The sequence below is a fragment of the Myxine glutinosa genome, chromosome 2, assembly GCF_964187855.1.
Source record: "Myxine glutinosa chromosome 2, kmMyxGlut1.1, whole genome shotgun sequence".
Classification (NCBI taxonomy): Eukaryota; Metazoa; Chordata; class Myxini; order Myxiniformes; family Myxinidae; genus Myxine; species Myxine glutinosa.
In genome coordinates, this window is record NC_136262.1 from 211,309,897 (window position 1) to 211,318,684 (window position 8,788).

The 8,788-nt window shown below is 42.9% G+C and overlaps 2 non-coding genes across 2 annotated transcripts; both read right to left on the bottom strand.

Annotated features, from left to right (window-relative positions):
- Positions 1-3,352: 3,352 nt before the first annotated feature.
- Positions 3,353-3,424, bottom strand: TRNAM-CAU (transfer RNA methionine (anticodon CAU)). The gene has a single exon. It is a non-coding gene; the product is annotated as a tRNA-Met (tRNA).
- A 1,542-nt stretch (positions 3,425-4,966) lies between these two features.
- TRNAM-CAU (transfer RNA methionine (anticodon CAU)) lies at positions 4,967-5,038 on the bottom strand. Its single transcript has one exon. It is a non-coding gene; the product is annotated as a tRNA-Met (tRNA).
- Between the last annotated feature and the right edge of the window lie 3,750 nt (positions 5,039-8,788).

The following is an 8,788-nucleotide window of genomic DNA, read 5'->3' on the forward strand; positions in this document are numbered from 1 at the left end:
GGTGCGAAGCGAATCGAAAAGCGACAGATGTGGATGAGGCCTTGCAGCTGTCGACCAATGCATGCACCATTGGAAATTCAAGAATGGACCCCAACATGAACAGGAAGCTCTTGTCGAACTGCGACATTCCACAGGTAAAGACAACGTGGGAAAGCGAAATCGAACTCTGCTCGGGAATCACATTGCCGAAAGGATAAGGAGCGAAATAACTTTCTGTCCGAAATTCCATCTTTATAAAATAATTAATTAGCAGAGGACGGTTTCGATTCATCGACCTCTGGGTTATGGACGCAGCACGCTTCTGCTGCGCCACTCTGCTTACTTACCTCATTCGCTCTCATTTCAATAATAAATCCTCTTCTTTGTTTTCAGCATCAAGTAGTTTTTCAATAATATTCGTCACTTTTATAATTTAACAGTCTGAGTGAACCTCAACATGGAAGGAGGTTACCTTTCCCTTACTTGGTCTCCCTTACGTGTGCTCAGGCTTATATTTTGTCATGTAAACATGTTATATTGCTTGCTTTAGCAGGTACTCCCGCCTGGGTAACCTTCTTGGTCCACCTTCGGTGGGTAATGTGCTGTGGCACGGTCTTGGAAATGTACTTTATAATTTTTAATATTTGTCCCGCACCCCTCCTACAAATTTGAAACAGAGGACACTAAAATGATCTCTGACCGACCGACCACCTGACCAAATGACAGACCGACAGTCTGACCAACTGACCGACTGACCGGCCTGACCACCTGACCGACTGACCGGCCTGACTGACCGACCTACCATCCCACCGAATTTTCTGCCATCTTCGGCTTCCAGGATCTTTTCACTTCATTTTTGAAGTCCTGGGATTTGTTCATTTTCTTGATTTCTGTGTTGTTTGGACCAAACTCGCTGAGTACAGACATCTTACTCAGCAATGCCTTCTGTTCTTTTTTGTACCCAAGTACGATATCTGGGCACAATTCTGAGTGGTGGATCTGGAGAAAAAGATTTTTAAAGGAATCTTTGCAATTTACCCAAAAAGTTGCCGAAGTCGGCCATTTTGAAATTCCCTCAGACACGTGATCGTCATGACCCACAATTTAACATCCCAACCACAGCCTGATTTTGGAACACAAATTTGGAAGCATTCTGACTGGTGGATCTGGAGAAAAAGATTTTGAAGGAATTCACGAAGTCCGCCATTTTTTCACACTTCCGGTCAAGTGACGGGAACGTGCTTTGCAACCCCCATTATCTGTGAGGAGCGGAACCATGCTGCCCAGTTAAAGCCGGATCGGCCCAGCGGTTTGGCTGGAAAAGTCTAAATAGGAGACCGACGGATGGTGCATAATCACAATACCTTATCGGGATTTCAAATTCTAGAGAAGCTAAGAATTCACTCGACATCGCTTACCCATTCATGTCATCCTCCCCTCGGTTGTATAAGAACGAGCTTATTCATCACACGGTCATGGAATGCAAAACTCCAAAATGGAGCCGTTCAAAAATTGCGTAACGCTATTTTAACTAACGCATTATGGCCATGACAGTATCGTTGGCAATACTTTTTTTGAGTCATTTAAATAACGTAATGCTTGATTCTGTCATTTCGTCTTGGTGCCATCGCGAATCGACAAGCGACAGATGTTGATGAGGCCTTGCAGCTGTCGACAAATGCGTGCACAATTGGAAATTCAAAAATGGACCCCAACATGAACCCAACAGCAACACGCAGCTCCTGTCGACCTGCGACATTTCATGGGTAAAAACAACGTGGGAAAGCGAAATCGAACTCTGCTGGCAAATCACATTGCAGAAGAGATTTGGAGCAAAAGAACAACATTCTGTCCGAAATTCCATCTTTATAAAATAATTAATTAGCAGAGGATGGTTTCGATCCATCAACCTCTGCGTTATGGGCCCAGCACGCTTCCGCTGCACCACTCTGCTACTTATTTCAATTGTTCTCATTTCAATAAAAATCCTCTGCTTTGTTTTCAGCATCAAGTCGTTTTTCAATAATATTCATCACTTTTACAATTTAACAGTCTGAGTGAACCTCAACATGGAAGGACGTTACCTTTTACCTTACTCGGTCTACCTTACCGGTGCTCAGGCATATATTTTGTCATGTAAACATATTATATTGCTTGCACGAGCAGGTAACCCGCCTGGGTAACATTCTTGGTCCACCTTGGGTGGGTAATGTGCTGTGGCACGGTCTTGGAAATGTACTTTATAATTTTTAATACATCGATCGTGGGTCCGTGGCGAATCTGAATATGGCGATCTGCGAAGTTCACTTTTGGAAAGTAGAAACCAGCATGGCATGTCGTCATTTACTTGAACTCGATATCTCTTTTTTCATTCCAAACAACAGAACTCCAATCACAAATTAATCACAAAATAAACTTTTAACAACATTGTTAATGTTTCCTTCATTATAAAAACTTCCAAGTCAACAGTTAAAAGGATTTTGAGCCGATCGGTGTTACGGCATTGGCAAGATCGATGGACAGTGATCTGTTAGCTTATACACCGCCCAAATAGCTATGTGCAATTCTCTCATGTAGAGATTAAACTCACGTTGTTTGAACTTTGGCCGAGGACATTATTTACTTTTAATGATGTTTATATACGAATCAAAAAGAAGGTAATTGGTTTTGGGCCGTCCTTTCCGCATATCTCGTGGGATTGTGAGTTGGAGAAATGGCCGTGATGGCGGGGAGGGGGTTGGCATTCTTTCAAGGAGGGATTCAACCCATGTCCTGACAAAGGTCTTTGTCGGAGGTCATTATTTTTAACTGTTTGTTTTCATTCGTCAGGTTGCGATCGGTGCAGCCGTTTGTGCGGTACCTGGAAAAACAACGTTATGTGGGAGTCCAAACCTGTAAATGCTGGAGACCAAAGCTGAAGTTGGAAAAATAATACGGCCTATTTTACTCCAGGGGGTCCCAGGATGACACTCTCAACATTTCGTTGTGATTGGTTCAGCCGTTTTTGCGGTACCTTCGAACGGACGGACGGACATTTGGTGAATTACAGTAAGATGACAGAATTGTTGGCAATACTTTTTTTGAGCAATTTAAATAACGTAATGCTTGATTCTGTAATTTCGTCTTGGTGTGAAGCGAATCGAAAAGCGACAGATGTGGATGAGGCCTTGCAGCTGTCGACCAATGCATGCACCATTGGAAATTCAAGAATGGACCCCAACATGAACAGGAAGCTCTTGTCGAACTGCGACATTCCACAGGTAAAGACAACGTGGGAAAGCGAAATCGAACTCTGCTTGGGAATCACATTGCCGAAAGGATAAGGAGCGAAATAACTTTCTGTCCGAAATTCCATCTTTTTAAAATAATTAATTAGCAGAGGATGGTTTCGATCCATCGACCTCTGGGTTATGGGCCCAGCACGCTTCCGCTGCGCCACTCTGCTTACTTACCTCATTCGCTCTCATTTCAATAATAAATCCTCTTCTTTGTTTTCAGCATCAAGTAGTTTTTCAATAATATTCGTCACTTTTATAATTTAACAGTCTGAGTGAACCTCAACATGGAAGGAGGTTACCTTTCCCTTACTTGGTCTCCCTTACCTGTGCTCAGGCTTATATTTTGTCATGTAAACATGTTATATTGCTTGCTTTAGCAGGTACTCCCGCCTGGGTAACCTTCTTGGTCCACCTTCGGTGGGTAATGTGCTGTGGCACGGTCTTGGAAATGTACTTTATAATTTTTAATATTTGTCCCGCACCCCTCCTACAAATTTGAAACAGAGGACACTAAAATGATCTCTGACCGACCGACCACCTGACCAAATGACAGACCGACAGTCTGACCAACTGACCGACTGACCGGCCTGACCACCTGACCGACTGACCGGCCTGACTGACCGACCTACCATCCCACCGAATTTTCTGCCATCTTCGGCTTCCAGGATCTTTTCACTTCATTTTTGAAGTCCTGGGATTTGTTCATTTTCTTGATTTCTGTGTTGTTTGGACCAAACTCGCTGAGTACAGACATCTTACTCAGCAATGCCTTCTGTTCTTTTTTGTACCCAAGTACGATATCTGGGCACAATTCTGAGTGGTGGATCTGGAGAAAAAGATTTTTAAAGGAATCTTTGCAATTTACCCAAAAAGTTGCCGAAGTCGGCCATTTTGAAATTCCCTCAGACACGTGATCGTCATGACCCACAATTTAACATCCCAACCACAGCCTGATTTTGGAACACAAATTTGGAAGCATTCTGACTGGTGGATCTGGAGAAAAAGATTTTGAAGGAATTCACGAAGTCCGCCATTTTTTCGCACTTCCGGTCAAGTGACGGGAACGTGCTTTGCAACCCCCATTATCTGTGAGGAGCGGAACCATGCTGCCCAGTTAAAGCCGGATCGGCCCAGCGGTTTGGCCGGAAAAGTCTAAATAGGAGACCGACGGATGGTGCATAATCACAATACCTTATCGGGATTTCAAATTCTAGAGAAGCTAAGAATTCACTCGACATTGCTTACCCATTCATGTCATCCTCCCCTCGGTTGTATAAGAACGAGCTTATTCATCACACGGTCATGGAATGCAAAACTCCAAAATGGAGCCGTTCAAAAATTGCGTAACGCTATTTTAACTAACGCATTATGGCCATGACAGTATCGTTGGCAATACTTTTTTTGAGTCATTTAAATAACGTAATGCTTGATTCTGTCATTTCGTCTTGGTGCCATCGCGAATCGACAAGCGACAGATGTTGATGAGGCCTTGCAGCGGTCGACAAATGCGTGCACAATTGGAAATTCAAAAATGGACCCCAACATGAACCCAACAGCAACACGCAGCTCCTGTCGACCTGCGACATTTCATGGGTAAAAACAACGTGGGAAAGCGAAATCGAACTCTGCTGGCAAATCACATTGCAGAAGAGATGTGGAGCAAAAGAACAACATTTTGTCCGAAATTCCATCTTTATAAAATAATTAATTAGCAGAGGATGGTTTCGATCCATCGACCTCTGGGTTATGGGCCCAGCACGCTTCCGCTGCGCCACTCTGCTACTTATTTCAATTGTTCTCATTTCAATAAAAATCCTCTGCTTTGTTTTCAGCATCAAGTCGTTTTTCAATAATATTCATCACTTTTACAATTTAACAGTCTGAGTGAACCTCAACATGGAAGGACGTTACCTTTTACCTTACTCGATCTACCTTACCGGTGCTCAGGCATATATTTTGTCATGTAAACATATTATATTGCTTGCACGAGCAGGTAACCCGCCTGGGTAACCTTCTTGGTCCACCTTGGGTGGGTAATGTGCTGTGGCACGGTCTTGGAAATGTACTTTATAATTTTTAATACATCGATCGTGGGTCCATGGCGAATCTGAATATGGCGATCTGCGAAGTTCACTTTTGGAAAGTAGAAACCAGCATGGCATGTCGTCATTTACTTGAACTCGATATCTCTTTTTTCATTCCAAACAACAGAACTCCAATCACAAATTAATCACAAAATAAACTTTTAACAACATTGTTAATGTTTCCTTCATTATAAAAACTTCCAAGTCAACAGTTAAAAGGATTTTGAGCCGATCGGTGTTACGGCATTGGCAAGATCGATGGACAGTGATCTGTTAGCTTATACACCGCCCAAATAGCTATGTGCAATTCTCTCATGTAGAGATTAAACTCACGTTGTTTGAACTTTGGCCGAGGACATTATTTACTTTTAATGATGTTTATATACGAATCAAAAAGAAGGTAATTGGTTTTGGGCCGTCCTTTCTGCATATCTCGTGGGATTGTGAGTTGGAGAAATGGCCGTGATGGCGGGGAGGGGGTTGGCATTCTTTCAAGGAGGGATTCAACCCATGTCCTGACAAAGGTCTTTGTCGGAGGTCATTATTTTTAACTGTTTGTTTTCATTCGTCAGGTTGCGATCGGTGCAGCCGTTTGTGCGGTACCTGGAAAAACAACGTTATGCGGGAGTCCAAACCTGTAAATGCTGGAGACCAAAGCGGAAATTGGAAAAATAATACGGCCTATTTTACTCCAGGGGGTCCCAGGATGACACTCTCAACATTTCGTTGTGATTGGTTCAGCCGTTTTTGCGGTACCTTCGAACGGACGGACATTTGGTGAATTACAGTAAGATGACAGAATTGTTGGCAATACTTTTTTTGAGCAATTTAAATAACGTAATGCTTGATTCTGTAATTTCGTCTTGGTGCGAAGCGAATCGAAAAGCGACAGATGTGGATGAGGCCTTGCAGCTGTCGACCAATGCATGCACCATTGGAAATTCAAGAATGGACCCCAACATGAACAGGAAGCTCTTGTCGAACTGCGACATTCCACAGGTAAAGACAACGTGGGAAAGCGAAATCGAACTCTGCTCGGGAATCACATTGCCGAAAGGATAAGGAGCGAAATAACTTTCTGTCCGAAATTCCATCTTTATAAAATAATTAATTAGCAGAGGACGGTTTCGATTCATCGACCTCTGGGTTATGGACGCAGCACGCTTCTGCTGCGCCACTCTGCTTACTTACCTCATTCGCTCTCATTTCAATAATAAATCCTCTTCTTTGTTTTCAGCATCAAGTAGTTTTTCAATAATATTCGTCACTTTTATAATTTAACAGTCTGAGTGAACCTCAACATGGAAGGAGGTTACCTTTCCCTTACTTGGTCTCCCTTACGTGTGCTCAGGCTTATATTTTGTCATGTAAACATGTTATATTGCTTGCTTTAGCAGGTACTCCCGCCTGGGTAACCTTCTTGGTCCACCTTCGGTGGGTAATGTGCTGTGGCACGGTCTTGGAAATGTACTTTATAATTTTTAATATTTGTCCCGCACCCCTCCTACAAATTTGAAACAGAGGACACTAAAATGATCTCTGACCGACCGACCACCTGACCAAATGACAGACCGACAGTCTGACCAACTGACCGACTGACCGGCCTGACCACCTGACCGACTGACCGGCCTGACTGACCGACCTACCATCCCACCGAATTTTCTGCCATCTTCGGCTTCCAGGATCTTTTCACTTCATTTTTGAAGTCCTGGGATTTGTTCATTTTCTTGATTTCTGTGTTGTTTGGACCAAACTCGCTGAGTACAGACATCTTACTCAGCAATGCCTTCTGTTCTTTTTTGTACCCAAGTACGATATCTGGGCACAATTCTGAGTGGTGGATCTGGAGAAAAAGATTTTTAAAGGAATCTTTGCAATTTACCCAAAAAGTTGCCGAAGTCGGCCATTTTGAAATTCCCTCAGACACGTGATCGTCATGACCCACAATTTAACATCCCAACCACAGCCTGATTTTGGAACACAAATTTGGAAGCATTCTGACTGGTGGATCTGGAGAAAAAGATTTTGAAGGAATTCACGAAGTCCGCCATTTTTTCACACTTCCGGTCAAGTGACGGGAACGTGCTTTGCAACCCCCATTATCTGTGAGGAGCGGAACCATGCTGCCCAGTTAAAGCCGGATCGGCCCAGCGGTTTGGCTGGAAAAGTCTAAATAGGAGACCGACGGATGGTGCATAATCACAATACCTTATCGGGATTTCAAATTCTAGAGAAGCTAAGAATTCACTCGACATCGCTTACCCATTCATGTCATCCTCCCCTCGGTTGTATAAGAACGAGCTTATTCATCACACGGTCATGGAATGCAAAACTCCAAAATGGAGCCGTTCAAAAATTGCGTAACGCTATTTTAACTAACGCATTATGGCCATGACAGTATCGTTGGCAATACTTTTTTTGAGTCATTTAAATAACGTAATGCTTGATTCTGTCATTTCGTCTTGGTGCCATCGCGAATCGACAAGCGACAGATGTTGATGAGGCCTTGCAGCTGTCGACAAATGCGTGCACAATTGGAAATTCAAAAATGGACCCCAACATGAACCCAACAGCAACACGCAGCTCCTGTCGACCTGCGACATTTCATGGGTAAAAACAACGTGGGAAAGCGAAATCGAACTCTGCTGGCAAATCACATTGCAGAAGAGATTTGGAGCAAAAGAACAACATTCTGTCCGAAATTCCATCTTTATAAAATAATTAATTAGCAGAGGATGGTTTCGATCCATCAACCTCTGCGTTATGGGCCCAGCACGCTTCCGCTGCACCACTCTGCTACTTATTTCAATTGTTCTCATTTCAATAAAAATCCTCTGCTTTGTTTTCAGCATCAAGTCGTTTTTCAATAATATTCATCACTTTTACAATTTAACAGTCTGAGTGAACCTCAACATGGAAGGACGTTACCTTTTACCTTACTCGGTCTACCTTACCGGTGCTCAGGCATATATTTTGTCATGTAAACATATTATATTGCTTGCACGAGCAGGTAACCCGCCTGGGTAACATTCTTGGTCCACCTTGGGTGGGTAATGTGCTGTGGCACGGTCTTGGAAATGTACTTTATAATTTTTAATACATCGATCGTGGGTCCGTGGCGAATCTGAATATGGCGATCTGCGAAGTTCACTTTTGGAAAGTAGAAACCAGCATGGCATGTCGTCATTTACTTGAACTCGATATCTCTTTTTTCATTCCAAACAACAGAACTCCAATCACAAATTAATCACAAAATAAACTTTTAACAACATTGTTAATGTTTCCTTCATTATAAAAACTTCCAAGTCAACAGTTAAAAGGATTTTGAGCCGATCGGTGTTACGGCATTGGCAAGATCGATGGACAGTGATCTGTTAGCTTATACACCGCCCAAATAGCTATGTGCAATTCTCTCATGTAGAGATTAAACTCACGTTGTTTGAACTT